At 32.3% G+C, this 13,752-nt stretch overlaps 1 long non-coding RNA gene across 1 annotated transcript in view; it reads right to left on the bottom strand.

Moving 5' to 3' along the window:
• The window catches only part of LOC148305498 (uncharacterized), a 58,022-nt gene that overhangs the window by 28,052 nt on the left and 16,218 nt on the right, over positions 1-13,752 (bottom strand). The window contains exon 2 of the long non-coding RNA XR_015838153.1: positions 8,226-8,282. This is a non-coding gene — a long non-coding RNA (uncharacterized LOC148305498). The remainder of the gene's footprint in view (positions 1-8,225; positions 8,283-13,752) is intronic.

Here is a 13,752-nt window from a genome sequence, read left to right as displayed (position 1 = left end):
AAATATCCTGTCGACCTTTTTTTGTTCGATCCAGCGGGGTATTTGTGTTTTACGTGGAAAAGCTCTCCTTAATTTATGAATTATTTAATTCTAAAAAGTAATAGATAAATCTCATTTTTAATAAAAAAAAAAATCTCGACAAATATCACTTATAGGTTCAGTGATATTTGTCGAGAAGAAGATATGTTTCATGTTTATGTAGATCGCGATAATATTGGAAATTTTATATATGCTGTTTAAGAGAAATAATTATTCAGATTTTTATGTCCACTGATTCTTTCATCGGTATTATTTTACTCCAAAATTTATATTTTTGGGTAAAAAATGTCTTGGTAGAGAGTTGAATCAACTTTTGTTACATGAATGACTTAGACTTCGACTAAGATCTAGTATATTATGCTGAAATGAGTCCAAGTGAGTAGTCCACAAGTATAATTATTTTATTTCAGGAAATGAATTTATACAAGCATGTGAATAGGATAACGCACTTGACACATGTAAGTTTTATAAAATGTACTTATGTATATTTCTAGTGTAGGATGATTTAATAGACTGGGAACGCAATGTTACATACTTATACGACACGAATTAAATTACCAGCTGAGATCTGATACTCAGTGTGACATCACAGATGTATAGGGTTGCCAGACGTCCCGGTTTTCAGGATTTTCCCATTTTATACATTATTTTACACAACAATCACTTGATTTACTGTTTTTGTTATCATTTTGTCTTATTTATAAGTGCTGGGTTACCAATAAGCTCCGTAGTGTAATGGTCATCACGCTCGGCTACCGTACTGGAGGTCCCGGGTTCTATTCCCAATTTCAATATTTTTCAAATATTACCCTGGACAGGTACCTGAAGCGCAGGGCTGATCACCTTTCCTGATCAAGCTAATACTGCATTTATATGATGCAGTGCCTTATGCACCATCGGGTGAGGGTTTTAAGAAGAAGAAGAATAACCAATATACATGTTTTGTTTATGAAAAATATGTTTTTTTTATTGAAGAAATTGATTAAAGCATAGCGCTGGTGTCAGGTGAAACATCAGTTTGTAATAACTGTTCCATTGCTTTTATTATACACGATTAAAATTTACCGATTGAAAGGGTTGATTGGATAGAGTACATAACTTCATTTATACCAAAAGTTTTCCAAAGTAAAAATGTAGTTTGTAACTACTTTCTCGTCAGTAAAATATGGTGACCATATACTTGTTGCTCCTTTAAAATTATGAATGTAATAAAACCTATTCAACGCCTTTCTCGAACCTGCGCAAAAAGATCCAAAAAAGGACACGATCAACCGTTTCAGAGCTTTAGTTTGATCTATCATTTTTCAGTAGGGTTGAGCTAAGATAGTGAAATTCCCATCGTTTATCAGCGAATTAGTACTCACTGTGTTATAGAATGATAAACCTTGGACACGTCTCATTTATTACATCTGTTTTATCCAATTCATGTGACGATACGAAAAAGAAAATAAAATATACAAGCAAGAATGAATACGAGTACACACATGTATTAGATTTTGAGTAAAATATATAAATTACAATTATTTTTCTGTTTTTACAGTGCTGTGTTCAATACTTAAAATTCTTTTGCTACCGTACAAAATGAACTATGCTGGATTCTCAAATAACTGACTGAACTTAATATTTATTCACTCTGAAATAGCATTGTTTATAATAAAGGATGAACAATCCAATTCATGGATTAAATTTTATTTGAAGGTTTTATGGAAGTTTGGCCATTCACAGAGCTTACCACTTAAAAATGGCTAGTGAAGTTATATTCTACCCATTTTATTTTAAATCAATTTGTTAAAGAAACATACAGTGCGTTTTAAGTGTTATCACAAGGTTTTTTGAAAGATATTTATTTACGATACGTGTTTTCACATAGGAGCTATTTATATAAGAATTTGTATTCATATGTAAACCTATATTGCTATCACATCTCAATATGTTTCTTTGTAAAATCTAGTTTATAAAGTGAAACTTAAGTTGAAAATAGATTGATATTACCACAAAGTAACTGTCAAATCAATTAGTAAAGTGACTAGTAAAATTTTCATAACCAGATATACAAATATAACCAAAATATGTCAAATTCAGTTGGAATTAATAGGTATAAACAATATGACTGCATAGAAACATACCATAGAGCATAGTGTAAAGTGTAAAGTACAAAGTACAGAGCTTTAAGCTGATGTACATACGTAATATACGTATAATGTATCTGTAGAGTATAAAGTGTTAAATTTATGACATTCACAGAGATTTGCAGCAAAACCAACTGAGAATGCAGTCATTAAAAAAATAAATTATGAATGTAATTCTATCAATCATCCCATAATCATTTATTATTCAGTACGAGGTTTTTATTAGAAATTAAAGCCAATAGTAATAAATTGCAAATAAGAGTCAAAATAAAAATGAATGAACATTTTGAGTGTGTCCAGATACTTGTTCACTAATTTCATAAATTGCATACATACAGTACATAAAAAAGATCTCTTCTTAATAAAAGCTCAAAACATATTGAATTAAAAAAATGTGTCGTGTGTTTTTCAATCATGGGTAGAATGGTGAATTTTGCACGTGTGTAAAGTGATCACTTAACCAGCCTATGATAGGTCTTAAGCCCTGTAAATATGCAGACATCCATATTATTCTTTATCTGTGTTAAGATATCAAAAAATGTAAATAAATTTATAATTTTTAAAAAGGTTTACGAACTGAGTTTTGAATTTGTCCGACAATTCCCTTTTAAAATTATTACATTTTCTGGGAAAAATTTAAGTTATACAATGATAGGGAATACATGAATACAAATCTTTAACGGAAATGTTTACTTCAAGGGCGGTTAATCCAACATTTAATATCCACGAGAAATACTTCAGTTTGCCAACAAGAACACCTGACGCTCACACGAGAAACAAATGCAAATTTTAATGAACGCCTTCATAATCGTTACATTATGATACTGCATGGGAGTATAATCATATCGTGTTTCAGCCACCCTGCCTTCACGAACGTCTGTAATACGCGCGCAAAGTTCCTGTCACACATCACTAACCCGTATCGCGTACGCGCGGTCAGTTCAGTACAAATGAAAATTTTTAAATATACGGAAATTGCCTTGATAAAAAACATAGTAAATTGACATTCCAACATGGATTTTAAAAAGTGGATAAACCCGCAAAGCCTCTATTTTAAAGGCTCTTGTGCAGGTAGGATAGTTAAGATAGTAATGTTAGATGTGAAAAATACATCGCAAACACCCCAGGCCAATTGAAAATAAATATTTCTTGAATTCAATTTGCAATTGGTGGGAATCGAATCCGCGACATCAGTTTCGCAGTCGAGCGTCTACCCACTACGCCACAGCGCCTGTCTAAGATGAATAAGAATATGGAAGTCTGGGTTTTTACAGGGCTTATGACTTGTCATGGCTGATTAATTGATCACTTTACACGTGTAACATACACCATTCTACCCATGATTGACAACCATACTACTCGTTTTTTTTAAACTCATACATAAATCACAAATCAAATGACGCTTTTTGTTTGAGTTCACGGGAGCCATCTTTGCTTAGTTTGAATAAGTTTTACTTTTAACAGTTTATTTACCATAATGGCAGCGTCATCGTTTGAAGATAACAGCAACGCACACACACTTAACATTGCTCGCGGCGGACAGCATATTCCTAAAAGCTGTTAAAAATTGTATACTTAAATTATGTACCCACAAGCATTGTGAAATTGAATATCATTTCTTTCTTTTTTATTTAACCTAACTGAGCCACAAAAACGCGTGGCTGGGTACAGCTAGTTAAAAAAATCAAAAACCTGTTGGTATATGCATACTACATATTGGAAATAAAAACAGAGGTCAGGTGATTAAGTGATGAACTAGTGGTATTACAGCGCCGACAAAGGAGATGCGAGCTGATAAGGAATGGAGGGTTCTGAAATTACCGACTCGCTTCAAGCCAATTGCTTTGAAAAGAAGCCGAGGAATGCAACGCAAAAAATATATGCCTCGATGGTCTAAAGATAAGTTGTTTGCAGTTACTTAACATACATATATTATTATCGTCTCTATTCAGACTTTGAGATAATCGATTCAGCTTTCAATATTTCCGTTAAATACAGCAATCGCAGCATCAATAAACAGTTATTTGGGTTAGTAATTAACTGTTTAGAACTAATAAAAATCATCTACTCGGTATGATCATACAAGTACATAATCATTTTATTAATAAAGTTACTAGATACGTGAATATGCAACGGTTTCAGTGATAAGACGGTAATGATCAATAATCACCGGTTATTATTGAAGTGAACCGAACTACGTGGTTACGGTAATATTCCTTTTCAAAGAAACGATTTAAAATTTACCGGTTACGGTGGTCGTATCATTCAGTTACCGGTAACGATGTCAAAAATTTAAATACAATGATAAAAAATTGTTTTATGGTAGTTACAGGGTAAAATTTCTAGCAAAGTCAAAAAATCACTTAAAAAAACAAAGATGTTTTTGTGAGGGTATAGGATATGCATCCTACTTGATACTACTGTAATAATGGTGAATTTTCTAGAAAATAAGGTATTATTTTATAAATTGTTATAACATATACCAAGTAACCGATTGGGATTGATTCATTTTACAGACAATTTTAACTATTTGGTCTGGTGTATATTTTTACAATTTAAAATTTTATAATGGAGTAGTTAGTAAAATTTTATAATATGAAACTAAAACTTTGTTTTCAATCACTTTTATTTTTGGAACTTTTCTGCAACCGGTCAAAACCTTTTTCAGGAATGGACATGTACTGTACATGTCTATTCCTGAAAATGACAAAGTTTTGGTAGCAAACAGTCGGAGAAAAGTACTAAAAATAAAAGTAGTCAAAAACAAAGTTCTAGTTTTATTTTAAAAACTAAAGTTTTTTTTGACTTGAACTGAAAAGTATTGCGATTATTTAATTCTAAGGAAAAATTCAACCATGAAATAATCAACGTCCCATTTATGATGGCCGATTGTCAAAATATCAAATAACCTGTTGTTTAGAAACATTAGGGTTCGTGCTTCGGTTAGGATAAAGGCGATTGTATCATTTAACCATAATATTTATTACTTAAAACCGATCACCTATCACCTTCAAATCTTCCACCTGCTCAGACGATTAAACGCTCAATTTATTTCAGGGTTGACGTCTGGTGTTCGGCTCAGCGAGAAATGGAAGTCGGGCTTTAAAGATTTAATATGTAGGTCAAAATAAAATACATGCCTAATTATTTGTGTTATGAAAATACTCACACATCCTTTGACTAAATCATTCATTTAAGGCAAGACATTTGAAATATGCAAATGCTCGTTAATGAATCTAATTGTCAAATTAACGAAATAATGACACTTAATTGGTATTTAATAAGTTTGCAGCTTGCATCACAGGACAGGTGAATGAAGAAAAAAAAATAATTTCCTTAACATATTCGTGTGTTTGAAAATATATTTTAATCGCCTCCATCGTGAAGTTGTTAGTACGTTTAGCTACCGACTAAAGGTTCAGGGTTCGATTCCCAGGGGGTTCAAAGAGAAGGTCTTTAACTGTTGTATTATGTAGAGGAGACAAAAGCCGACACAAACAGAACCAAGAACCAACTCAGAAGATCGTAAATGAAAGTATTAAGGACTATGATAATGAGGATATCCGTGATTTTATCAGATAACTTCACAAACCATCCCTAAAAATCCAAAATAGAGTAAAATCACACATTTATTTTGACCAACCATGGGAATCGAACCCAGGACCACGGTAGTCAAACGCAGCGACCACTACATTATAGGGATAGATAACTAATATTAAATAGTTAAAAGCATTAATGATTTAATTTTTGACAACTTTTAACAGCGTCAAGCTTCCAGAGTATAATTGTTTTTTATTTCTCTTCAAGCGGCGTCGATAAACGGTTGTAAATTAATTTCCTAATTTGGTCACGTATATTTTCAATCAATTACAATTAAAACAACGTATTTGTTTTCTTTTTCATCGAACAAAAGAGAAGTAATACCGAAGTAAATAAAAAACAACAACAAAAAACATAGAAGTCGAACATTAAAGCCGATATTCCATTAATGGAACCGTGATATTCGATTAAGAAATAAAAGTGGACATTGTATTTTACGAAATTTTGTCACAAAGCATCGGTTGAAATAAAATCAGATTCTGTTTCGATTGGAGTCTATTCTCGAAGAAAGTCGGCGTGAAATCTACTGGAATAATCGATAGCATGGCCTCATCATGTGGAACTTCGACTTTTCTTAAAAAATTGGAAAAAATAGTGTCTTCTTTCACAACTTTGACCTCAACAATTGATAGATTCACTCAAAGTGTCTCAACTTGAGATATCTATAACAGAAAAAGAAAAGGTTACATTTATTGAGAGTGTTCAAGACGCTTATATTGTGATTTTTTTTTAAGGATGATCGAAGATCATGTGGGTAAGGCAAGAAAAAAGACTATTTGACTAGGGTGTTTGATGATGTTTTAATAAGACGAAACGCGTCTCCACGATCAACTTGAAGGTAGACGACTACCGGGCAGACCACCAAAGAGATGGATTGACAGCTGGGAATCGACATCACAGGAGGCTAATCCCTCTTAAATACAGGCCACAAGGCCTTCATCAAGAAGAAAAAGAAGACGAACACTGATGACAAGTTTAATATGCATTTAACGGACTCTTGCTTCCGACCCGACAAATTTTCTGCATAAGTAAGCATTGACATGTATGCATTTTCCTGGGAAATCAATGTGGGTCAGACAGCGCAGTTTCTATTTGCGCTGTATTATTTGTATGCAAAGCAAAACTAAGGAAATACTTTAGGAATTGTAGTATGTAAATGATTCTATAGAATTTGGAGATATGATTACACTGCTGACTATTCATAAGAGAGAGGTTAGATACTTAATTATGCCATAATTTTAAATGATAATTTATTATTGTACATTTGTAAGTATATCTACATCAAAGCAACCGAGAAAAAATAGATACGTATAATTATTAATTTAAAGAAAAAAAACTAGATTTAAAATATATTTGCTTTTATCGAAAAGTTACTCCGAGAGAATTCTGGAATAATTTAATTACTTTAAATATTATATACAAACAGAATCTCCCCGTAAAGCATAAAAAATGCCAAAAACGCTCTATAGTATTTTGATATAGTCAAGGTTTGAACCTTATACCTACAGATTTTTACATTGATAAAAATAAATATCAGATTTTTTTTAAATTAAGTATTTTTATTTTGTTTTATTTCATATCATTTTTTTTTAATATTTTTAATACACTATGAAGCTTTATAAAAAATACATATTTATAATCGGAATGAATATAATTGAACTGAATATTTATAATTTGTTTTCAACAATAATCGTAAAATAAAATATCCAAACCATTAGCGATCATATTATACAATATTAAGAACTTAACATGGAAGTTCATCAAGGAATATTGATCAAATTTATTTAGTGCTTCGAAAAATCCAATTTTATAACATGAATGATTTATGAATTTTAGTCAAATTAAATAAATAAGAAAAAAGAAAAAAAAAACTAAAGGTTGTATTCTGTAAATGCGGTTTATTCGTTTTGGTTTCAAAAACCTATGCATATTCAAAGTATCTCTATGAAATACTCATATGCATAGTCACATGAGAATGAAATACAACACGATTGTTTGTATTAGTACCCATACTTGAATACTGATTAACCTAAGTGTAGGCTACTGAATCCATTTATACATAATATATTATGAATCTACTACTTAATTCATCACCTCCTGCATATTTATGAGAACCTGGAAAAATGACTTTCTTTTAACAGTTAGCGACTGATTACGTATTGTATATTTTTTATGATATACACTGAATGCATTATTTCAAAATATAGTATAACCGTTGGTGCAAATTTCGTTTTTTTTAAAGCAAAATTGACACAATATTAAGCAAAGCAATAACGGCTCAGGATATATTCAGACAAATGGGACAGTACCGTTCGTATTCACTTGTCCTGGTTTAACTGTTCTGCCTCTACGCTGAAATTCTTTTAATATACGTGCGTATGCATCTCCACTTTACGATTAAAATAATAATAAAAATAATTTAAATATTGTATTAACCTAAATGTTTAAGTGACTTACGTGAAAATGCCTTAGCTAACGATCATGGTCCACGATTGGGGCTGTTTTGGTGCATATCTGTGGAAAAAAATAAAAATAAATTATTTGTTGCATGTAAATAATGAAGCTGAAATAAACACGTGTTTAATAAATACTTAAATGTTTAGGGGTATGTTTCAAAGCTTGTTTGGTAAATAATTTATTACGCTAATATAAGACCATAAATCTATAAATTAGTAACACCAAAAGCTTAAAATTGAAACTTTTATTCATAGACATGATAAATAATAATGAATTTAATAACCAAATGACATTAACGAAAGCCTTAAACGATCGGTAAAAACACGAAAAAGCTCTCAAATTTATGTACATTAATACAATTTTTTTAGGGTATTCAATATTTATTTCACCGGCCTTTTTTTCGTTTTGAGGTATCGATTAATTCAGCAGTCACTTTGAGATAATATCCATCCATTTTTCATTTTAGTTTTACTTGATAAATACTACTATTTCTTAAAATCTATAATAAACCCATAATTAACAATATGACAATGACTAAAACCTCCTCCCTATTGTCTATGTTCCTTCGGTTAAAAATGAAAATAAAAATAACAAACAGATCCTACCCCCTCTTCATTCTTCAAGGTCCCGCAACAATAAATTTTAGCAATATTTTATATCGGACACTGAATTATTCACAGATGAAATATCAATACATACATATTATAGGCATGCTTAGACTTCCACCTTCTTACTTATAATATAAAATTAAGACTTACGTTCAAATACGGAGTTTTAAAATGACGTTGAATGCATCAAAACACGTGTAACAATAGATTTTAAGAAATGATGGTATTCACCAAGTAAAACTTCAATTAAAAACTTAAAAATTATTCTAAGAATGATACGATTTGATTTCAAATCATTATTATTTTAAATTTATATTTGAATTTCAATATTTCTATACGCAATGTAACCATACGACGGTAAAGTATAAGAGCTGTGTGAGATTTCTTCAACGACTAGTGTAAAAAAAGTAAAAAATGCCTTAAATAAATAATCACTGATTACATTCACACTTCTCACGGGTCATCGCTTTAGTAACGGTCTGAACCTTATACAGAGTCATTCATAATAGAGATAGAGATAAGCGCTGGTACATTCACACTTCTCACGGGTCATCGCTTTAGTAACGGTCTGAACCTTATACAGAGTCATTCATAATAGAGATAGAGATAAGCGCTGGTACATTCACACTTCTCACGGGTCATCGCTTTAGTAACGGTCTGAACCTTATACAGAGTCATTCATAATAGAGATAGAGATAAGCGCTGGTACATTCACACTTCTCACGGGTCATCGCTTTAGTAACGGTCTGAACCTTATACAGAGTCATTCATAATAGAGATAGAGATAAGCGCTGGTACATTCACACTTCTCACGGGTCATCGCTTTAGTAACGGTCTGAACCTTATACAGAGTCATTCATAATAGAGATAGAGATAAGCGCTGGTACATTCACACTTCTCACGGGTCATCGCTTTAGTAACGGTCTGAACCTTATACAGAGTCATTCATAATAGAGATAGAGATAAGCGCTGGTACATTCACACTTCTCACGGGTCATCGCTTTAGTAACGGTCTGAACCTTATACAGAGTCATTCATAATAGAGAGATAGAGATAAGCGCTGGTACATTCACACTTCTCACGGGTCATCGCTTTAGTAACGGTCTGAACCTCATACAGAGTCATTCATAATAGAGATAGAGATAAGCGCTGGTACATTCACACTTCTCACGGGTCATCGCTTTAGTAACGGTCTGAACCTTATACAGAGTCATTCATAATAGAGATAGAGATAAGCGCTGGTACATTCACACTTCTCACGGGTCATCGCTTTAGTAACGGTCTGAACCTTATACAGAGTCATTCATAATAGAGATAGAGATAAGCGCTGGTACATTCACACTTCTCACGGGTCATCGCTTTAGTAACGGTCTGAACCTTATACAGAGTCATTCATAATAGAGATAGAGATAAGCGCTGGTACATTCACACTTCTCACGGGTCATCGCTTTAGTAACGGTCTGAACCTTATACAGAGTCATTCATAATAGAGATAGAGATAAGCGCTGGTACATTCACACTTCTCACGGGTCATCGCTTTAGTAACGGTCTGAACCTTATACAGAGTCATTCATAATAGAGAGATAGAGATAAGCGCTGGTACATTCACACTTCTCACGGGTCATCGCTTTAGTAACGGTCTGAACCTCATACAGAGTCATTCATAATAGAGATAGAGATAAGCGCTGGTACATTCACACTTCTCACGGGTCATCGCTTTAGTAACGGTCTGAACCTTATACAGAGTCATTCATAATAGAGATAGAGATAAGCGCTGGTACATTCACACTTCTCACGGGTCATCGCTTTAGTAACGGTCTGAACCTTATACAGAGTCATTCATAATAGAGATAGAGATAAGCGCTGGTACATTCACACTTCTCACGGGTCATCGCTTTAGTAACGGTCTGAACCTTATACAGAGTCATTCATAATAGAGATAGAGATAAGCGCTGGTACATTCACACTTCTCACGGGTCATCGCTTTAGTAACGGTCTGAACCTTATACAGAGTCATTCATAATAGAGATAGAGATAAGCGCTGGTACATTCACACTTCTCACGGGTCATCGCTTTAGTAACGGTCTGAACCTTATACAGAGTCATTCATAATAGAGATAGAGATAAGCGCTGGTACATTCACACTTCTCACGGGTCATCGCTTTAGTAACGGTCTGAACCTTATACAGAGTCATTCATAATAGAGATAGAGATAAGCGCTGGTACATTCACACTTCTCACGGGTCATCGCTTTAGTAACGGTCTGAACCTTATACAGAGTCATTCATAATAGAGATAGAGATAAGCGCTGGTACATTCACACTTCTCACGGGTCATCGCTTTAGTAACGGTCTGAACCTTATACAGAGTCATTCATAATAGAGATAGAGATAAGCGCTGGTACATTCACACTTCTCACGGGTCATCGCTTTAGTAACGGTCTGAACCTTATACAGAGTCATTCATAATAGAGAGATAGAGATAAGCGCTGGTACATTCACACTTCTCACGGGTCATCGCTTTAGTAACGGTCTGAACCTTATACAGAGTCATTCATAATAGAGAGATAGAGATAAGCGCTGGTACATTCACACTTCTCACGGGTCATCGCTTTAGTAACGGTCTGAACCTTATACAGAGTCATTCATAATAGAGAGATAGAGATAAGCGCTGGTACATTCACACTTCTCACGGGTCATCGCTTTAGTAACGGTCTGAACCTTATACAGAGTCATTCATAATAGAGAGATAGAGATAAGCGCTGGTACATTCACACTTCTCACGGGTCATCGCTTTAGTAACGGTCTGAACCTTATACAGAGTCATTCATAATAGAGAGATAGAGATAAGCGCTGGTACATTCACACTTCTCACGGGTCATCGCTTTAGTAACGGTCTGAACCTTATACAGAGTCATTCATAATAGAGATAGAGATAAGCGCTGGTACATTTGGAGACCGTTTGTCGGTAATATTGTTGACATTTACAAAAAATACACCACGAGATATCACGACACATTGTATATTATGTGCGCAGAGGTTCACAAACTTAAAGCCCTGTATTCAATATTTATTCATTTTATTTAAACCAGGGTACATTTAACGTAATTTTTTTTTTCTTAAAACAACGTTTTTACTAAAAAAATAAGTTTTTATTCGAAATAAATATATGATTTTGAAAAGAAAAGTTACTAAAAAGTAAGGAGTTTAAAAAAATACATTTTTAAAATTAAATATTTATCAATATGTATTCTAAATCATAATGTTACAAAACGCTATATTTTTCAGAAAAATAAAGTTTACTAATTTAATAAGTTCAGAGGTTCTTTTAGTGATTGTCGTTCTGTTGCGTGCAACAGTTTGAGGATTACTGGAATATGGCATTGTGTTAGAAACATTCATGGTTGATGTGTTCCCATATTCATTATCTAGCCTGGACTGTCAACTTACAAACATACTCGAAGTGCAGGGCTGTCAAAAGTTATTTTTTTCTAAGAAATTTACTAACGTTAATTAGCTTTCAATAAATGTTTTAAAAATCGCGATAAGATAAATAATTAATCCCTTTACGAAAATGACTCTTTATAAATATCCGAAATGATTAAACAATCAAAAAAGGAAGTCGGTATTAAAAAAATAAAGTTAAAACCTTAAATGTATGACTGAGATATTAATCCTTTTTTACTCGCACAACATCCAGCTGCAGGCTTCTTTTAATCAGAAAAAAGGAGCAAGATCAATAGCTTCGAGACAAAGAGCTTAAAAACTCCTTTAAAAGTTTATGGACAAAATTATATGGTTGTTTTAAACAGAAATGTTCAATTTTCAATATTGAGTGTATGTTACAGTCAGGGTTTTCAACGTTGCCGATGAAATGCTCTAAAACCATATTTATCATTGCCATTGATTAAATTTTTCAAATGAATATAAAAGCATCTTCATTCATACGTTTTTGCGTATTTGTCAATATGGCATTTTCCACATCTATTTTGAAAAGCAAACATTTGAAAAAAATCCTTATTATACTTGTTTGATGATGAAAAAAAAGACATTTTCTGTTTTCGGAAATCTTCAAATAAAATATTATTTCAAGAGTGAAAATTATTGAAGCTTTTACAAAACACATCTCCTTTGCATTATCATAAATGTATTCGTTCCTGTCAATTATTCTTATAATCTTGTCCATATTGTAAATTCGATGACTGCATATAAAACCTGTTTACCTATGAATACGGCCGGAAATATAAATAATACAATGTATGAGGTTTTTACAAATAAAGTAAAGCACAAAAATTCAAATATTTATAATGCTTACATACTCGTATGTGGGAATAATATAAAAAAATATTAATAATAAATATGAAAAGCATTATTTCTTATTGCCTTTCGATAAAAGAATGCAATATCATAGTTTAATATAGTTATCGTCGTCAAAAAAAACACATACCTAAGTAAAAATTAATTTGATATTTTAAATGAAATTCTAAATAACGGTTATCAATATTTTATAAGGATTTTTCTAAAAAAAAATATAAGAAAAATATTGAATTTGAAATACGTTAAATTGGCATCGAGATAAAAAAAATTTTTCATTGATTTATCGTTTCCTTTGTGAAATAACATGATGATTTAAATATAAGAATGAAATACTTCTAAGATACCTCTTTTTTAAATTATTAGTACATAATATAAAAACGACTAGTTTCGGAAACTATAGACGTTCTCATCAATTGGTAAAAATACAAACTGTTGTTTTAAAAAGGAGTTCGCATTTTTACCTGTTGAAGAGAATGTATGTATGTAATTCGTTAACAAATAAATTTAAAGTAAAACGCAGAACGGGTACGTAACAAACACTAAATTTCTTGTTGATGCAGTTCCCTAAATTGCACGGTATATCGCTATTATGATCTCCGTTTC

Source organism: Brachycentrus maculatus, unplaced genomic scaffold (assembly GCF_059751285.1).
Source record: "Brachycentrus maculatus isolate JH-2025_06_01 unplaced genomic scaffold, ASM5975128v1 h1tg000272l, whole genome shotgun sequence".
Lineage (NCBI taxonomy): Eukaryota > Metazoa > Arthropoda > Insecta > Trichoptera > Brachycentridae > Brachycentrus > Brachycentrus maculatus.
This window is presented reverse-complemented; position numbering and strand designations above follow the sequence as displayed.